This window comes from Notamacropus eugenii, chromosome 4 (genome assembly GCF_028372415.1).
Source record: "Notamacropus eugenii isolate mMacEug1 chromosome 4, mMacEug1.pri_v2, whole genome shotgun sequence".
NCBI classification, from domain to species: Eukaryota; Metazoa; Chordata; class Mammalia; order Diprotodontia; family Macropodidae; genus Notamacropus; species Notamacropus eugenii.
In genome coordinates this window covers 87,879,195-87,899,445 of record NC_092875.1, presented here as the reverse complement: position 1 = coordinate 87,899,445, position 20,251 = coordinate 87,879,195, and the positions used below count along the sequence as shown (strand labels likewise).

The window sequence follows — 20,251 nt, the reverse complement described above, 5'->3', positions numbered from 1 at the left end:
GACTTGTATTTATAAGGTAAATTTATGTAATAGAGACCAGGTGTGTAGTGACTCTTTGCTTATGAAATGACTTGTATATATCTAGATCTAAGCTAGCTAGATAAATATCTATCTATCTATCTATCTACATATATATCTACTTGTGTCCCCCCCCCCCCCACACACACACACATACACACACATATTTAACACTGGGTCACATCAGTGAGGCAACTATGTGAAAAATATATTCATATATTATACATATTTAACTACTTGTAATCTAAATGTGAGACTCTAAATGTGGTTCGATGACCAATGAGTTGGAATATTATTGGAAGAACTAGACGATAGCTATGTTGTCCTTTTCATTACAAATGAAAATGATGAGGTGCTGCTTGGGCCCCAATTCTAAAATCATATTTCTCTTTAAAAATCACATTTCTCTGTAACCTCAAAACACTATCCCAGGCTGTTTTTTCCCAGCACAAGGACACAGCCTGTCCCAGCAACAAACATTGTCTCCCTTCCTGATACAGCAGCCAGCTGCTTCTGTAGAATTTATTAATTTGAACCAGCTGGGTACTGACTGAACTGGTTGTGTACTGGGTCATAATGACATTTACTATTCACTGACCAATCATATGTATTGTAGAGTTAGATATATATACACCCCCTTACATTTATCTTGTCTAACAAGACATTGATGAGAGCAACCCGGTATTTCTGAGCCAGCACCGATAGTTGGTTGACTTAGTGACATTTCAGGCCTAAAACCATACCTCCAGGTAGCCCCTTTTTGAGCTATTGCCTGATGAACTCTGGGTAAAATACCTGCGCAGTAGATATCAAAAGTGCATGTTCCTTTAAGAACTGACCTCTCCTTAACCACTCCCTAATCCCACCCCAGAACACCTAGTTAGCATATTTGGCACATGTTTCCTATAGAATATCCTATATAAACTTCTCTTGTACTCCTCTAAGGTTTCAGGTTCCCTAAGAACTCTTGCCCACTGAAAAACATAATAAATCTTTACCTTGACCTCAACAATGCTTGAGTCCACGAATTCATTCCAGGCAACCTGCTGCTAGTACTCACCCCCTCCCCACTTCCAGCCCTTATCAAAACCAGAAGGCATGCAGATTCGGAATCCATATCTGTTGATTATTTTGTTGATTAGAGTTGTTAATTTTTTAGTCATCTTTGCCATGTTGTTTATTGTATAAATTGTCCTGCTGGCTCTGCTTACTTTACTTTGTACTGGTTAATGAGAATCTTCCCACATTTCTCTGAAACCATCTCCTCCATTTCTTTTATAGCACAATGGTTTATCATATTCATAGAATATAATTTGTTCAGGTGTTACTTGATTAGCACCTTAGTTTCTTGTTCTTTGCCACCACAAAAAGAGCTGCTGTAAATATTTTTGTACATGTGGCAAAGGCAATTGCTTTTATTGAGAATGAGTAAGGAGCTTCCGACTTTTTGAAGTTTTATAAGAGTAACCAACTTAATAAAAAAAAAAATTGCTTAAAAGAAAACTTTTTGTAAAATGATATGTAGACAGATCATGGAACATTTAAGTATTATTGCAAAATACCCTGTCTTTATTATTCTCAAGTATACTGGTGAGAAAATTGTCATTTACTTTGTAGTATTACTAAAGATAAAGCTATGATATTTTAATTTGCTTTAACTGTTGTTTAAATTTGTTGTTGTTTTGATTTGGATTTCTCTAATCAATAGTGATTGAGCATTTTTTTCATATAGATAACTTTAATTTCTTCATCTGAAAACTGCCTGTTCATTCATATCCCTTGACCATTTATCAGTTGGGGAATGACTTGTATTCTTATAATTTGACTCAGTTTTCTATATATTTTAGAAATGAGGCCTTTATCAGAGACACTGGCTATAAAAATTGTTTCCCAGCTTTCTGGTTTCCTTCTGATCTTGGCTGTATTGGCTTTGTGCAAAAACTTTTCAATTTAATATAATCAAAATTATAATGTGAACTCTTAATAATAAAAGTGTAATTAGTAATGGACCTTAAGCTGATTCTTGAAACTGAAGTGACCTCACTCATAAATTGTTTTAAAGGTGAGGTATAGGGGAAAGAGCCATCGACTTGGAATCAGGAGATTTGGATTCAAATCAAGTCAACAAGCGTTTGTCAAGTATTTACCATGTATCAGGCACTGTGCTAAGCCCTGAGAATATAAAGAAAGACAAAAATGATCCGTGCACTCAAATAATGGGAGAGACAACTGTACAAACAAGATACAGGATGAATTGTGTTAGTCCTTCATTGCCAAAGACCATGCCATCAGAGAAATGATGACATGACTTGCACTTGACTTTGTTTTGTGTGAGGGAAGGCGGTGCAGGTCACCAGCCTCACTTCTCCTCAAGAGCCATCTGAATCCAGTGACCAGATATTCATCAGGATGACTGGAGGTGACCCAGGATGAGGCAGTTGGGGTTAAGTGACTTGTCCAAGGTCACACAGCTAGTGAGTGTCAAGTATCTGAGGGTGAGATTTGAACTCAGGTCCTCCTGACTCCTGCACTGATGCGCTATCCAGTGGACCACCTAGCTGCCCCACAGAATAAATTATAGGTAATCCATAAAGGGAACACACTATAATTAAGGGGGATTGGAAAAGTCATCTTTTAGAAGATAAAATTTTAGCTGGAACTTGCAATAAGCCAGGAGGTAGAGTTGGGCAGGGAAAGAGTTCCAGGAATAAGGGGAAGAGAAGGTGAATCAGTGAAAAGATCTGAAGTTTGGAGATGGACTACCTTGTGGAAGGAACAAGGAGTCCACTTTCATTGGGTCTTAGAATGATGGGGCATAGTAAGATGTAAGACAACTAGAAAAGTAGGAAGGAACTAGGGTAGGTTTTGAAGGAATTTAAAAGCCAAAATGAGGATTTCATATTTGAACTTACCAGCAGTAGCCATTGCAGTTTATTAAGCAGGGCCGTCTCATGGTCAACTCTGTGCTTTGGGATCAGTTTGATAGTTGAATGGAGAATGGACCAGACTTTGAGAAAGAGTGACCAATCTTCAGGCTATTAAAAATAGTACAGGTATAAAGTGTTAAGAGGCTCTGTCAAAGTGATAGCAATGTCAGAGGAGAGAAAGGGGTGTACAGGAGATGTTATGAAGAACGAATTGGCAGGACTTGATAGCTGACTGGATCTGTGAAGTGAGAGAGTGATGAGTCAGAGATAACCTCTGGGTGATTGGGAGGATGGTCCTGTCCTGAACAATAATAGGTAAGTTAGAAAGAGGGTGGAAGGTGTGGAAAAGTGAGAATGAGTTCACTTCCTATTTTTGCTGGGACAATTACCAGCTCATAGGTCACTTAACCTCTTTGAAGCTTAGTTTTCCTCATCACACAAAAACACTATGAAAATGTGAGTAATAGGCAGAGAACATTCTCATACTGGAAATGGAAGAGAAAAAAAGCATATAGTAAAAATGTTCTCTATTTAATTCAGTATAAATCACAAAGACCTAGGGAAACACAAGTATTCCATATTCAGAAAAGTTCATTTTTTAATCTGAATAGTTGGGGGAGAGATTCTGTTCTGTATAATTTCATTCAAATTACCATGTAGAAAAAAAAAACTTGGGAATTGTCTTCTTGTTTGAAGTTACTTGCAAATGACTAACCTTTTCCTTTTTGCAACAGTGCGGGGAGTGCCTAAAGAGAAAGGGAGAAATTGTCATTTTGGACAGGTGTTATTCCATAAAGGAGAAATTCCTTTTGCAGTTTAGGGAGTTATAGGGAGAGGAGTGCTGGCTTTGGTCTCTGAAATCTGTGTGTCCTATCTTGACACTAGTCCATAATCACAAGCAAGTCCTTTAAACTCTCAGCACTTCTTCCTCATTAACATTGACATAATAGCACTTGTACTATATGCCTTCCCTTAGTGGAAAGCAAACTGGATTTGGTGTTCGAAAATCTGAGTTTGAATCTTGGGTCTGCTTCTTAGTAAGCTGTGAGATCCTAGGCAAGTTACTTATCCTTTCTTTGCCTGGGTTTTCTGTTCTATGCAAACTGTATGCCTCACCAGAGTACTTGTAAAGATCATATGAGATAATATATATTAAAAATGTTTTGTAAAGTGTAACATAAATTTCAGCAGTTATTATCATCACCAACATTATTAATATCACATGCCTCACAGGGTTGTTGTGTGGGAAAATATTTTTTCAGACATGAACTTATTATTTTAGAACTCTTACATATTTACAAATGTTATCATAATGAAATTGCATTAGTTACATATTAGATTTTGCCCCTCAAATATGAATACTGTCATTGAAGAGAAATTTGAAGAAAGCTCACTGATTGACTTCAACATGTACTCTTCAACAAGCATTTCCAAATTCAGTGCTTTTTTCAATGTTCTGCACTTGTCTCCGTAGAGATGATAATTGGACCCATAGTAGTAGATGGAATCTTTCTCTGCCTTCCTCTTTCATTGTGTCTGGAACTCTGTAGGCAACCAGTTCAGCTCTGTGTTGCTCCCTACATGTCCTGCCACTATTAATATATTGTCAGTGTTAATATTAGGCAAATAGGATTATTTTGACCTCTAAAAATTCATTACCTCATTGATATTGGTGATGAACAATGAGGAAATAAGGATGAATTACTGAAAATGGAACTCCTCTGTCCTAAACATTTTCTAGTATTTTCTAGTTTGAGTTAAAGATTAAATAAAAATTTATTTTTCCTATGAATTACTTTAGAACAGTTTTTCAAACCTTGATAGCTTTTACAAAAGGTTAAAATTTGCTGCACAAATATTAGTGGTAAAATATTCAGATACATTTGCCATGAGTTAAGATTTTCAAACAGAAGCATTGTGAGCATTACTTGTAAACAGCAGCATAAAAAGGACTGACCATATCTGTCTTCCTAGTGTTTGAGAGAATCTTCTAGGATAGGAATGCTATTCACATAATATTTCCCAGCCTTATGGCTAGCAAACTCTCCTAATTATTGTGAGTACAAGTCGTAGGCTGCTTTCCCTTGCTACCTCTCCCCATATTTTTATCACAGTCCACTTAGCTTTCCCTCAGAAGTCAGTTCCATTTCAAGGAGGGGCAGGAAGAGGGAGAGACATGACATGTTTACATATAAGTTGATGCAAAGTGTATATAAAGTAATAGTGCCTTCAGTAGAAATGGGGAAATTTGGAAGAGGGGTAGGTTTTTGAAAAAATGGCCATGACTGATAGGACATCAAGTTAGAGATGTTTAGCTAGCAATCGGCAACATGGAACTGAAATTCAGGGGCAGATGAGAGATAGAAAGAGCACTAGATTTATCATTGGAAGACCTAGGTTCAAAAGCTCCTGTCTTGTTATTTGTGTGACCCTGAACAGATCTCTTAAATCCCAGTTCCTTAATCTATACAATAAAGACATTAGACTAAATGATCTCTAAAATATCTTCTAGCTGTGATCTTATGTCTCCTAAATCTATATAGGACCATAAATTTAAAACTGGAAAGTACCTTTCATGCCGTCTAATCCATTAGTCCATCCGTTTCATTTTCAGATAAGTACAGTGAGGCCCAAGAGAGTCCAAGACTGGCCCACGGGTCACAGATGGTAAACTGCAGAGCTAGGCTTCAAACCTGCACCTTCTGACCTCCAAATTCACTGTTCTTTCCACTATACCACTCTTGTCTCCACCAAGATGATAATTGAACCGATAAGAGTTGAGGAAATCCTTCCCTGCCTTTCCCTTTGACTTTTTTCTGGCATTCTCTAGGTAACCATTTCAGTCATACATTGCTTTCCCCATATCCTGTCACTGTTAATGTCTTGCCAAATCCCAGCTCTGGGTTTCCCCCACATCAGTATTCCTCATACTCCTATTCACATTCCACAGGAAGTTAAACAACTGTGTCCCTAGGATCCACTAGAGATTTGTTCTTTAATTTCATCTGGACCCTATCCTGCGTCTTCCCCTCTTCCCTCTTTTACCTCTCCACATAATTTACTGAGACAACACCACCACATACTACTACTATTACTCCTCCTCCTCTTCTTCCTCTTAGCATTTATATGCTTCTTTAAGGTTTTTAAAGCACTTTACAGGTAACTCATTTGATCCTTACAACAGTCTTTGAGAGGTAGGTACTGCTATTGTTCTCATTTAATAGATGAAGAAACTTAGGCCAATAGAAGTTAAATGACTTGCCTGGGGACACACAGCTTGTCCAAGATTAAATTTGAACCCAGATCTTCCTGACTCCCCATGCAGTGCTATCCACTGTACCACTTAACTGCCTAGAAAATTGAGACCATTCATAGTGAGCTTCCTCTTGTCATTTCTGCATCTCTCAATCCCTATGCATCATTTCCTTTTACTCTCTTTTCTTCCAGTCTCTGACAAAGATACAGGCTTTCTCTCTGTTATGACCATTTCAGTTCAGCAGGGATATATTAGATGCTTACCATGTGCCAAATCCTAGGCTAGAAACTAAGGTTATAAAGACAAAAATGAAGCATCTCTTATAATCAAGAATATGGGGAGGGGAGGGAGGGAAACATGTTATGCAGATATAAATACAAGTAATGGGGTGAGAGTGAGGGTTGTGGAAAGGAAGTGCCAATAACTGGGCAAGTCAGGAAAGGCTTCCTATAGTATACAGCTCTTGAGCAGAATCTTGAGGTAGCTTTTTCAGGAGGAGGAGGTGAATTCTAGCTGTGATATAAAAGGCAACCTTTCCAACTGGATCCTTGAGCCTCCTCTTTTCTCAGTTCCTTGCGAGGCTTATCCCTTCTGTTGAGCCTTCTGTCTTATCTTCAGGTTTTACTTTTCTATAGACTCTTTCCCTCCTGACTCCAAGGAAAACATCCCCAGATCTCCCTCATCATTTAAAGCATCTTCACTTGAATTTGCTATGCCTTCAGGTTTTTGTCTCTCCTTTTCCTTTTTACAACCATAACCCTAGAAAAGTCATCTCTTCTCCTTTCCTCTCTTATTTATCACCATTTAATTGAAACTGCTCCATCCAAGAATGATATGCAGGCTCCTGCTTGCTAAATCTGATGGGTTTTTCCTTATTCTTTGTGACCTCTGTAGCTTTTGACATACTCTCCTTTTTCTTTTTTTTTTTAAACATTGTCTTCTGATTTTCCTCCTCTTTGTCTGATTAGTATTCCATCTTCTTTGTTTTTATCATTTTGTCACATCTTGTCCTTTATGTGTTGGTATTCCCCATGTTTCTGTTCTGGTCTCTCTTCTCCATATACCCTCTTTTTTTGAGGAATGTTTCCCTTTTTTAATTTAAAAATATGTATGTGCATGTTTTAGAAGCATTTATTCTCTTTCCTATGCTTCCTATACCCATCGAACAATTAAAAAAAAAACCCTTATAACAAATATGCATAATCTAACAAAACAAATTCTTTTGTTGGTTATGTTAAAAAATTTAATGTTTCATTCTGTATTTCACCTTTTTGTCAGGAGATGAGTACTGTATTTCATCGTTAGTCCTTCAGAATTGTTTTCCTCTATAATATTATCACTTTATAAATTGTTCTAGTTCTGCTTGCTTTACTTTATATCTCCATACCATTTCTAAATGATCTCATCAGCAATAGATTCAGTTGTCAGCTCTTTTCACATGACTTACAAATCCATATATCCATTCTCACCCCTTTCCTGAGCTCTACTCTAGCAACTACCTGCTGGACATCCCTATACTTGGATATATCTCATGATCAAAACAGAACTCCTCCTTTTCTTTCATTGTCGTTCAGTCGTTTAAGTCATGTTTCATTCAACTCTTTGTGACCCCATTTGGGGTTTTCTTGGCAAAGATACCAGAGTGGTTTGCCCTTTCCTTCTCCAGATCATTTTACAGATGAGGGAATTGAGGTGAAGAGGATTAAGTGACTTACCCAGGGTCTCACAGCTAGTGAGATATCTTCTTGACTCTAGGTCTGGTAGTATATCCACTGTGCCACCTGTCTACTCAAGCCTTCCCAGGTTTGTAACCTTAGCATCATTTTTGACACGTTTCCCACCTCTTCCACATTTATACACTTGTCACTTTTTTCACTGTAATATGTTGAGTTATAAGTCTACTATCCTACTTTCCTACTTCAGTCCTGTATCACTTCTTGGCAGCCTTTTGCATAACCTTCTCTAGTCCCCCAGTCTTTCCTTTCTCTATTCCATTCTCCATATTGCTTCCTGAAAAACAGATTTGACCATGTCCCCTTTTGTTCAAGAATCCTCAACGATTCCATGTTGCCTCTAAAATAATTTGAATTTTTCAAATAGGCATTTATTGTTCTTCACAATTATTACCTCACTCTTCCTTTACAGATTTATTTCACATTACTTTCTTCTATGCACTCAGTGGCTCATCCAACGTGAACTTTTTGCAGTTTCCCCAAATTGAATCTTCTATCTCGTGTTCCTAGGATATATGCCCCCCCCCCATCTTTTAGAATTCTTTTTTTTTAAACTTTATTGTTCTTTAAATTTTATTTGTTTTCAACATTCATTTCTACAAAATTTTGAGTTCCACATTTTCTCCACATCTTACCCCTCCCACCTCAAAATGCTGTGCATTCTGATTACCCTTCCACCAATGTGCCCTCCCTTCTAACACCCCTCCCTTCCCTTGTCCCCATCTTCTCTATTGTCCTGTAGGGCAAGATAAATTTCTGTACCCCATTACCTATATTTCTTATTTCCCAGTTGCATGCAAAAATAATTTTCAACATTTGTTTCTAAAACCTTGAGTTCCATCTTCTCTTCCTTCTTCCATCCCCACTCATCCCCACTGAGAAGGCAAGCAGTTCAGTATAGGCTATATATGTGTAGTTTTGCAAATGACTTCCATAATAGTTATGTTGTGTAAGACTAACTAGATTTCCCTCCATTCTATCCTGCCCTCCGTTTCTTCTATTCTCTCTTTTGACCTTGTTCCTCCCCAAGAGCGTTTATTTCTAATTGCTCTCTCCTTCCATTTACCCTCCCTTCCATCATCCCTGCCACCCTGCTTATCCCCTTCTCCCCTACTATCCTGTAGTGTAAGATAGATTTTCATACCAAATTGAGTGTGCATGTTATTCCTTCCTTGAGCCAAATGTGATGAGTAAGCTTCACTTTTTTCCTCTTACCCCTCCCCCTTTTCCCCTCCATTGGAAAAACTTTTTCTTGCCTCTTCTATGAAAGGTAATTTGCCCCATTCCATTTCTCTTTTTCTCCTCCCAATATATTCTTCTCTCATCCCTTAATTTTATTTTTTTGGATATGATTCCTTCTTATTGAACTCACCCTGTGCTCTGTCTTTCTGTCTCTCTCTCTCTCTCTCTCTCTCTCTCTCTCTCTCTCTTTCTCTCTCTCTCTCTCTCTCTCTCTCTCTCTCTATATATATATATACATACACACATATATATGCGTGTGTGTGTGTGTGTGTGTGTGATCCCTCCAACTACCCAGATACTGAGAAAAGTTTCAAGAGTTACAAATATTGTCTTTCCATGGAGGAATGTAAACAGTTCAACTTTAGTAAGTCCCTTATGATTTTGCTTTCATGTTTGCCTTTTCATACTTTTCTTGATCCTTGTGTTTAAAAGTCAAATTTTCTTTCAGCTCTGGTCTTTTCATCAAGAATGCTTGAAAGTCCTCTATTTCATTGAATGACCATTTTTTCTCCTGAAGTAGTATACTCAGTTTTGCTGGGTAGGTGATACTTGGTTTTAATCCTAGTTCCTTTGACTTCTGGAATATCCTATTCCAAACCCTTAAATCCCTTAATGTAGAAACTGACAGATCCTGTGTTATCCTGATTGTATTTCCACAATACTTGAATTGTTTCTTTCTGGCTGCTTGCAATATTTTCTCCTTGACCTGGGGACTCTGGAATTTGACTACATTGTTCCTGGGAGTTTCTCTTTTTGGATCTCTTTCAGGAGGTGATCAGTGGATTCTTTCAATACTTATTTTGCCCTCTGGTTCTAGAATCTCAGGGCAGTTTTCCTTGATAATTTCATGAAAGATGATGTCTAGGCTCTTTTTTTGATCATGACTTTCAGATAGTCCCATAATTTTTAAATTGTCTCTCCTGGATCTATTTTCCAAGTCACTTGTTTTTCCAGTGAGATATTTCACATTATCTTCCATTTTTTCATTCTTTTGGTTTTGTTTTGTAATTTCTTGGTTTCTCATAAAGTCATTAGCTTCCATCTGTTCCATTCTAATTTTGAAAGAACTATTTTCTTCAGTGAGCTTTTGAACCTCCTTTTCCATTTGGCTAATTCTGCTTTTGAAAGCATTCTTCTCCTCATTGGCTTTTTGGACCTCTTTTTCCAATTCAGTTAGCCTATCTTTAAGAGTGTTATTTTCTTCAGCATTTTTTGGGTCTCCTTTACCAAGGTGTTGGCTCACTTTTTATGGTTTTCTTGCATCACTCTCATTTCTCTTCCCAGTTTTTTCCTCCATCTCTCTTACTTGATTTTCAAAGTCCTTTTTGAGTTCTTCCATGGCCTGGGACCAATGCATATTTATTTTGGAGGTTTTAGATGCAGAAGCCTTGACTTTTATGTCTTTCCCTGATGTTAAATGTTTTTCTTCCTCATCTGAAAGGATGGGAGAGAATACCTGTTCACCCAGAAAGTACCCTTCCATAGTCTTATTTTTTTCCCCTTTTTTTGGGCATTTTCCCAAGCAGTTACTTGGCTTTTGGGTCCTTTGTCAAGAGTAGGGTATACTCTTGGGACCTGTAAGATCTTGGTTCCTCCACGGTGGCACATTCAAGGGAGAGGAGTTTGCTCCCTGACCAGGCTGGGGGCAGGGTTCTCACTCAGGGCTGAGGTTCACATCAGCTGCTCAATTCCCCTAGGGACTTTAAGCTGAGCGCTCCAACAATGGAACAATGGACGCAGGCTGCCGTTGCCACTGCCACTCACTGCTCCTGCCTCTCTACTGCTGCTGCCTGGGGCCAGGGCTAGGGGAGGACCTTGCTCCCTTGTCAGGAGGTGAAAAAGCCCTCTCACTGACCTTTGAAGCTGCCTTTGGCCAAGAAATCTGGGAACCTCCCCTGCTGCTGCTGGAGATTCTGCCCCTGAGGCCGGCTATGGTGCAGCTTCTCCCAGCGCCATGCGGCCAAAGCTGAGTTTGTGTTGTGCTCCATGTCTGGTGCGACAGACCTTTCCCATTGGCCTTCCAGGTCATCCTGGCCTGGAAATGTCCTCCACTCTGTTGTTCTGTGGCTTCTGCTGCTCTAGAATTTGTTCAGAATCTTTTTTAAGAGGTATTTTATGGGCTGTAGGGGAAGAGCTAGAGTATGTGTGTCTTTCTACCCTGCCATCTTGACTCCACCCCCTCTTTTAGAATTCTTAACTACTTCTAAGGCCCAGATCTTGTGCTACTTCCCATGCAAAACTGTTCTTGGTTCCCTTAATTGTTTTAGGACTCACTGTGCTTCAAATTGTTTTATTTTATAGGTGTGTAGTGTTTTACCTGAAAGGAAATTCCATCTGTTTATAGAGAGAGCCAGTTTAAATGACTTACCTAAAGTTAATATAGGAGAAAGTAACAGAAGTAGGGATTGAATCCAACAACAGCCTTTCCTGAGCTCTAAATTGAAATCCACTGCACTTGGCAACCTTTTCCTTCCTTCCTTATTTTAGAATTGTTCTTTGATTATTGGTATAATTTATTGATGAATCTTTCTGATCCCAGGTTTTTTCTTTGGAATTTCATTTATGACTTGTTCCTTTTCTTTTTCTGACAGTAGAATGTCTATTTTTATTTCTGATAATCTGAGTATTTTGTATTTTTGTAAGTATTCTTCCATTTCATCTGTTTTGTTAGCATATAATTCAGAAAAATAGTTTATAATTTCCTTTTCTTTGCATTTGTTGTGAATTCTCCTCTTGTTCACATTGGAAATTGGTTTTCTTTTTTTTATCATCAGATTAAGTAAGAATTTTTTTGTTACTAAAAAAATTCCACCTCAATTTTATTTTTTAATGATTTTTGTTGGTAATTTTGTTTATTGTTTTGATTTTTTTGTGTGTTAGTGTGAAATTTTTTAATTTCTTGCTTCTTCCATTTAAAAAAATTTTTCTGTGGGGCTCAATTCATTGATCAGTCTTTTCTCTTTTGTTATGAAATGTTTAGAGAGATAAATGTGACCCTTAAAGCTCATATCCCCCCATTTCTTGTTTCCTTTTTTATTTGTTTTGATGAAATTACACATGAGTTATGAATGAAGGTGGAAAAAGTCATGACACCTTTCTGTCTTGGTCTGCTACAAATTTTTGTTACTTAATCTCAGCTGGACTCTCACTGCTGCCAGTCAATCCTTCTGTGAACTCACTCTCCCGCTCTTCATAACTCTTCCAAACCTTTTAATCCCTTCTCAGACCTGCCATGGCTCCCTTTCCACCAACCCTCTCAGCTGATAACCTTGCGTTGTATTGTATAGAAAAAATTAAGGCCATTTGCTCTGAACTCTTCCTTCTTCCTCACTTTCTATCACTCAGATACCTTCACCCCTGCCTCATATGATGAGGTGGGTTTATACTTTACCAAGGCTAACCTCTGTTCCTGGTCAAGTGATCTTATTAACTCCAAGGTGTCCTCTGTCATACCCAATGTTGTCACTCATTTTCCATTTCTCTTTGTTAATTGGCTCATTTCTTATTCTCTACAAATATGTACATGTCTCCCCATCCTGAAAAATCCCTCACTGGTTCCTTCCATTTTCACTGTCATCCGTTATCTCTTCATCTCTTTATAGCTAAACTTTTCAAAACGTTCTGCAGTAGGTCCTCCTACATTCCAGCTTTTCATTTCACCAAACTTCTCATTTCAGAATTACTGATGTCCTATTAGTGGGCAAATCGGAAATCTTTTTCTCAGTCCTCATTCTTTTTGATCTCTCTACAGCGTTTGATTCTATTGATCATTCCCTTTTCCTTCATACTCTTTTCCTTCTAGCCCCCGTCTGTCTTTGTGGTCTCCACATGCAGGTTGATTCCGTGACACTGTCTCCTGGCTGTTCTACAAACAACATACCCCACCTCTTCACTCTGGGCATCTTCCCTTCTTACTTACTTCTTACTTACCTCTTACTGCCTTCCTGGTTTTAAATTCCAACAAAAATCCTGTCTTTCACAGGAAGATTTTCTCAACCTCTCTTAATTCTAGAGCCTTCCTTCTGTTAATTATTTTCTATTTATCCTGTATATAATTTGTATGTATATATTTGTTCATGATTATTATTTTGATTTCATCTGAAGCACAATAAAATATACTCTAGCTTGTCATTTTAATTCAATCTTTGTTTACAATGTATTTATTATAAACAACATTGTTGGATTCTCCTTTCTAATCCATTGTATCTTCTTATGTTTTATAACTGAGTTTATCTCATTCATATTCATGGCCATGATTACTTGTGAATTTCCCTTTATCCATTTTCCTTGTGGTCCTCTTGTCCCCTTTTTGAAGAAGGTCATCAACAAAAAAGTGTGATCAGCACAGATAATCTCTAAACTGATTACTCCTACTTCACTGTTCTTCCCTTATTCATTTGTACACTGAGCTGCCTGAATGGGGACCCAGCTAGCTCGGTAAACTCAGCTCATCCACTCCCTTTTGACCCCCCCACCCCCTTCCTTCTGCTCTCCAAAAGAAGGTAAATTTGGATGGCCAGAGGACGCCCTGTTAACTTGGGGTTTATAGGCCAGATTCCTTCCTTCCTTCCTTCCTTCCTTCCTTCCTTCCTTCCTTCCTTCCTTCCTTCCTTCCTTCCTTCCTTCCTTCCTTCCTTCCTTCCTCCCTCCCTCCCTCCCTCTCTCTCTCCTTCTCTCCTTCCCTCCCTCCCTGCTTCTTTGCTTCCTCCCTCCCTCCCCTTTGCCAAAACCTTAAACCCCTGTGCTCCCTAAAGCCTACAAATTGCACAACAATAGGTCCCTGCCCAAACTCCACTTAATGGTTCTTTTCCTGACCCTCCTGGCTTCAGTGATTATCCTAGTAACTGTTGCCCTTTCCCTCCCACCTTGATTTTTTTTCTTTTGCTCATTGAAGGAGCCATTCCCTGATTACTTCTTGAAGTGACGTGTTCACTGAATGGGTGTTACCTTACTCTAAGTGTGTACCTGAATAGGCCAAGGTCTCCCATGGCATCCTGGGCCTTCTCCAGTCATCCTGATGAGTATCTGGTCTCTAGATCCAGATGCCTCAGGAGGGGAAAGTGAGGCTGGTGACCTTGCACAGCCCTCCCTCACTCCAAACAAAGTCAAGGGCAAGTCATGTCATCATTTCTCTAATGTCATGGTCTACTTTGAAAAGGAAGGACGAACATAGTTCATCTTTGTGTGTGTTGTTTCTCCCCAGTACAATGTAAGTTTTTTATGGGCAGGGAATGTTTTTTGTTTGTCTTTGTTATCCCTAGAAGCTCATACATTGCTTATAACTAATATTTCTTGAATTGATTAAACGTTATAGCGCTAACCTGAGTGTCCTGTGAATTCTCTTCTGAGAGATGAGGGTTTTTTTCTTCTATAAATTAAAAAAAAAGTAAGTATTAATGAATCAATGAAGCTGTAGGATGAATGCTTGTAGTAAATACTAATTGGTTGAGTAGATGATTATGTGAAAAATGGTGAAAAAAAATTTAACTCCTGTTAAAAGTTTGTTGTTGTTGTTCAGTCATTTCAGTTATGTCCTACTCTTCATGACCCCATTTGGGGTTTTCCTGGAAAAGATACTAGAGTGGCTTACCATTTCCTTCTCCAGCTTATATTTCAGATGAGAAAACTGAGGCGAACATGGTTAGGTGATTTGCCCAGGGTCAAATAGCTAGGAAGTATTCCAGGCAGGATTTGAAGTCAGGTCATCCTGCCTCCAGACATGGGGCTGTACCACCTAGCTTACTCCCTTGTTAAAGTAGGGAATATAAAAAAAAAAACAACCCAAAAAAATGACAAAAAACTCCTAGGATTATGAAATATTTGTCCTAAAAGTCAGAAGTACAGAGAGAGGCTTATAATGTCAGTTTATTTTGAAAAGCTACAATAAAAACATTACATTGTAGTTCATTTTATGAAAAATATGTAGTTCTGGTCTACAAGTAACAAATCTAGTATTCCAGGCCTAATTTTGTTGGTTGTCTTTTTAAATCTTTCGCTAGGAACCAAATGGAAATATAGTATTGGTAGTGATGGGAACCTTGAACAAGTATGAAAGGAAAAATGTAAATATCACGGTGCTCCTTCTTTCTTGTTCTCACTTTTTTACTGCCCACAACGTCAAAGGGTTGTTGTCAGGGTGGAAAATTCAGAGGGTGAAGAGGAATTTGCCACATTTTCTAGAAACTCATGTTTAAGCTGACACTGCTGCTCACCAATCTAAAACTTACCCTTTTTCAATGTGGCCTGTGAAGTAGGGTATCAAGTCCCTTCACCCTGCACTTTCTCACCTCTGCTTTTTCTTTTTTTTTAAATAATACTTGTGTCTGGAGGGGCAAATCTCTGTTTTTGCCTGAATTCAATTTAATAAACATTTACTATGTACCTACTAGAGACTTAAGGACTCTGCTAAGTGCTTGGGATACAATAAGAGGCAAAAGACAGAAACTGCTTTATTGGATTCAGGGGGAAAGAGAATGAGTTTTGCTTAGGAAAAGTTAAGTTTATAATACTTCTGGGGACAACAAGCCATGGGGACTGGCAAACAGGTGATAATGTGGACCTATAGTTGAGGGGGAGAAATTGGGATTAGATATTCAATTCCTTTCCACAATTCAAAGTTCAGTTCAAATACTGTTTCTTCCAGAATGCCTTTCTAGATTACCCTGGTTGTTAATGATCTTCTTTAGATCTCACATAATACTTAAATAGTATTTTATTTTTTCCACTTACATATAAAGATACTTTTCAACATTCATTTTTAGATTTTGATTTCTAAATTTTTTCCCTCCTTTTCTCCCCTCCCAAGATGGCAAATAATCTGGTATAGTTTATACACGTGCAATCATGTTAAACATATTTCCACATTAGTCATATTGTAAAAGAAGAAATAGAACAAAAAGAAAAAAATTCACGAAAACCCCCCCACTAAAGTGAAAACAGTATGCTTCTATCTGCATTCAGACTCCATCAGTTCTTTCTGGATGTGGAACAGCATTTTCTGTCATGAGTCTTTTGGAACTCTCCTGAATCATTGTATTGCTGAGAAGAGCTAAGTTTATCATAGTTAGTTCATCATAGCACCATGTTGTTGCTACTGTATACAGTGTTCTGCTCACTTCACTCAGCATCAGTTCATGAAAGTCTTTCCAGGTTTCTCTGAAATCCACCTGCTCATCATTTCTTATAGCACAACAGTATTCCATTACATTGATATACCACAACTTGTTCAGTCATTCCCCAGTTGATAGAGATTCCCTGAATTTCCATTTCTTTACCACAATGAAAAGAACTGCTATAAATATTTATGTACATGTAGGTGCATTTCCCTCTTTTATGATCTCTTGGGGATACAGACATTGGTATTGCTGGATCAAAGTTTAATTGCCCTTTGGGCATAATTCCAAATTGCTTTCCAGAATGGTTGAATCTGTTCATAACTCCACCAACAATGCATTAGTGTCCAAAATTTCCCACATCTTCAACATTTTTCATTTTCCTTTTTTTTTTTTAACCATATTAGCCAACCCTGATAGGTGTGAGGTGGTACCTCAGTATTGTTTTTCATTTCTCTAATCAGAAGTGATTTGGAGCATTTTTTGGTATGACTATAGATAACTTTAATTTCTTTGTCTGAAAACTTCTTTTTCATATCCTTTGACCATTTTTCAATTGAGGAAGGACTTACAAACATATAAATTTGACTTAGTTCTTTATATGTTTGAGAAATGGAACCTTTATCAGAAATACTGGCTATAAAAATTATTTCCCAGCTTTCTGCTTTCCTTCAGATCATGGTTGCATTGACTTTGTGCAAAACCTTTTAAATTTAATGTAATCAAAATTATCCATTTTGCACTTCATAATGCCCTCTCTTTCTATTGTTTGGTTATAACTTTATCCCTTCTCCGTAGTTCTGATAGGCAACTATTCCATGCTCACTTAATTTTTTTAACGTAAAGCTAGATATATATCAAAACTTTAACATTAAATTCTTCTTAGCAACTCCTATTTCTTTCACTACTACCATCTTTCTCCCAATTTACTGAATCACCTTTGGAGTGATCTCCTTCCTTCACTATATCCAGTCATTGAATTCTCTTAGTTTTTCTTTTATAGTCACTCTCAGATTGACCCCCTTACTTGTCCCATAACTGTTACCATCAACCTCCTTATCTCATACTTGCTAGAGGGAATGTAGTAGTCTGATGTCTAGTTTTCACAATCCTAGGTTGATAGAATGCTGGATTTAGAGATAGAAAGATCTGAGTTCACATACTGACTCAGACACCAGTTTTGTGGTCCTAGGAAAGTTTTAAATGTCTCTTTGCCTTTGCTTTTTTAAAAAAACTATGTAATACATTTTTTAACATTACTTTCAAAACTGTCCTGTGTATCTTTGCTTTCTTATGATCTTCCTTTTTCTCTTATATGTATTTTAAAAAGTATTTCAGTTTTTTTTTGTGAGGGGCACAGAGGTCTATTACTATTGCTGACCTGTTCTTCTCTCATGCTTATTTTTCCCCTAGGGAAAGAATCCCCTCTCCCCAAATTCCTAGTAACTAACTGTTACAGTAACTTCTGTTTACTGTTAGGTTTCTCAGTAATATCTTTCCTAGAGCATGGAACCTAGATCTGGACAGAGTATTCCAGATTTGCTTTGACTGTGGTAAAATACTTGGAACTATTATCTCTCTACATTGGTACATTCTCTTTACTAATACAGCATGTCTCAGAATTCTTAGTATAGCTTTAAATTTTAATAACTTAAAACTGTGATAAGACTTTTGGGACACTATATCCTGAGATCTTTTTGACTTTTTTGGTAGTTGAATAATACTTTTGAGTCATATGGAGCATGATTTTCATTACACCTTCTCCCTCTAATCCTGTACTTATGAAGAAGTTTGTTTTTTGAACTTTAAATTTCATATTGTGTGTTTCAGTCCATTCTTCCAGACTTTGGCAGTCCTTTTGAATATTTATTCTATTATCCTATGAGCTTTTTCTTTCAATTTTGTTTCATCTACAAATTTCATAAGACTGTCATAAATTTTAATGTTGAATACCACAGGATGAGGCCAGCATCCCCCATGAGCACACCAATACGTAACTCCTAGATGAGCATAAATTTACTAATTAATGATTTTGAGATGTGATTATTTAACCAGTAACATATTGTCCTAACTGTACTATTGACCAACATTTCTCTATTTTTTCTACAATGATACCATGAAAGAATTTTTATGTTTTGCTGAAAGAATATTCTATGTCTTTGGAATTCCTTTGATCTACTGGTTTTGAAACCTTAATAAAGAAGAAAATACCAAAGAAGTTTAACATCATTTAGTGGAGTGACATTAGTGATATATTCTCTTTGATTTTTACATGCTTATAAGTTGTATATTTAATAAACTGATAATTTCCTGAATATTGCCAGTGCTTGATATCAAGGCTATTTCTTGGAATCTATCTTTTCTCTCTTTTTGAAATTGAGGAGTACCATTTTTTTTCTCCCATTTTCTTGTATTTTTTTTCTTGCTTTCCTATTAGATGATTCCCTAGCTTGGGACATTGCATGAATGTCTGTTAAATTAAAATGAATGGTGATATATGGTCTTTAAGAAATTCAATGGTTAGTAATAGGCTAATATAGGAATTTTAAAAATGATTAGTATTTGCTTATAAAGTAAGTTGCATCCTTCCAAATCTAAGTGCATCATTTCTTGAACCTGATTTTTCTGACCTGTTTGCAATTGGAAAATGTGACTCAGTTTAATTCCCAAAGATTGTTCTTGGCCTCTAGATGGTTGCCAAATTATCTCATACAGTATACTTGACAGTATATAAGTAACCGCTAAGATAACTTGATTGAAATTCTTTCTGTATTATAAATACTGTTCTTGTCAAGATACTGTCCTTTTAGTTGAATGCCATGTTCACTTGTAATGCTGATTTATAGCATAATTGTAAATTTAATATCAAAAGTTATGTAAAATTTAACTATGCCAAGAGGCAATGTGGTTTCTTACTTGTTCACCTAATGTGAGATTTTGTTAAAAATAGTTGAGTCCAGGCATATCTTAGAGATATTGTGAGTTCTATTCCAGACCTTCACAATCAATAGAGTCACTGCTTTTGGTTTCTCAGTGCATAAAAAGTTATGTTTACATTATACTGTAGTCTGTTAAGGTTGTAATACTATGATGTCTAAAAATAATGTATATTTTATAGTTAAAAAATACTAGCCATCACTTGATCCTTCAGTGGGTCATAATCTTTCTCCTAGTAGAGGGTCTTGTTTTGATGTTGAAAGCTGCTGACTGATAGAGTGGTGCTTGCTGAAGTTTAGAGTGGCTGTGATAATTTTTTAAAATGAAACAAGAGTAAATGTGGCCTCAGGGATTGACTCTTCCTTTCATTTGAACTCTTAGAGGCCATTGTAGGGTTTTTATTTGATCTAGTTTCAGTACTGTTGTGTCTCAGGGAACAGGGAGGCCTAAAGAGGAGAGGGACAAGGAATGGCTGGTGGAGCAGTCAGAACACACACAACATCTATGGATTAAGTTTGTTTTCTTATATGGGCACAGTTTGTGGTTCTCCAAAACAATTACAATGATAACATCAAAGATCATTAATCACAGATCACCATAACAGATATAATGATAATGCTTAGCCTGGAGAAGAAGACACTTAGAGTAGAAAAGATAGCTAGATTCAGGTATTGGAAACTTGTGTCATGTGAAATAGAGATTAGAATTGTTTGATTTAACCCCAGAGAGTAGAGTTATGAACAGTGGGTAAAAGTTGCAACCAAGGCTTAATCAAAGGAAAAACTTCCTTAGAGTTAAACAAAAGTAGAATTGATTGCCCTGGGGAAATAGTGGTTCCCCCTCCTTATTGGAGGTCTTCATGCAAAAGCTGATGAGTACTTGTTGGATGTATAGTATGATGTAGACCTATTTTTATTTTTTACTTTATTCTTATAGAATGTGCTTTTTATTCTCTGCCTCTGTACCTTACCATTCATTCATTCACTCTTCAACTTGCGTAATATCGTCTCTGTATTAAAACTTTCT

General features: G+C 37.2%; 1 protein-coding gene across 5 annotated transcripts in view; it reads left to right on the top strand.

Moving 5' to 3' along the window:
* ARHGAP39 (Rho GTPase activating protein 39) overlaps positions 1 to 20,251 on the top strand; it is a 444,016-nt gene that overhangs the window by 99,444 nt on the left and 324,321 nt on the right. The gene's annotated exons all lie outside the window — the stretch shown is intronic.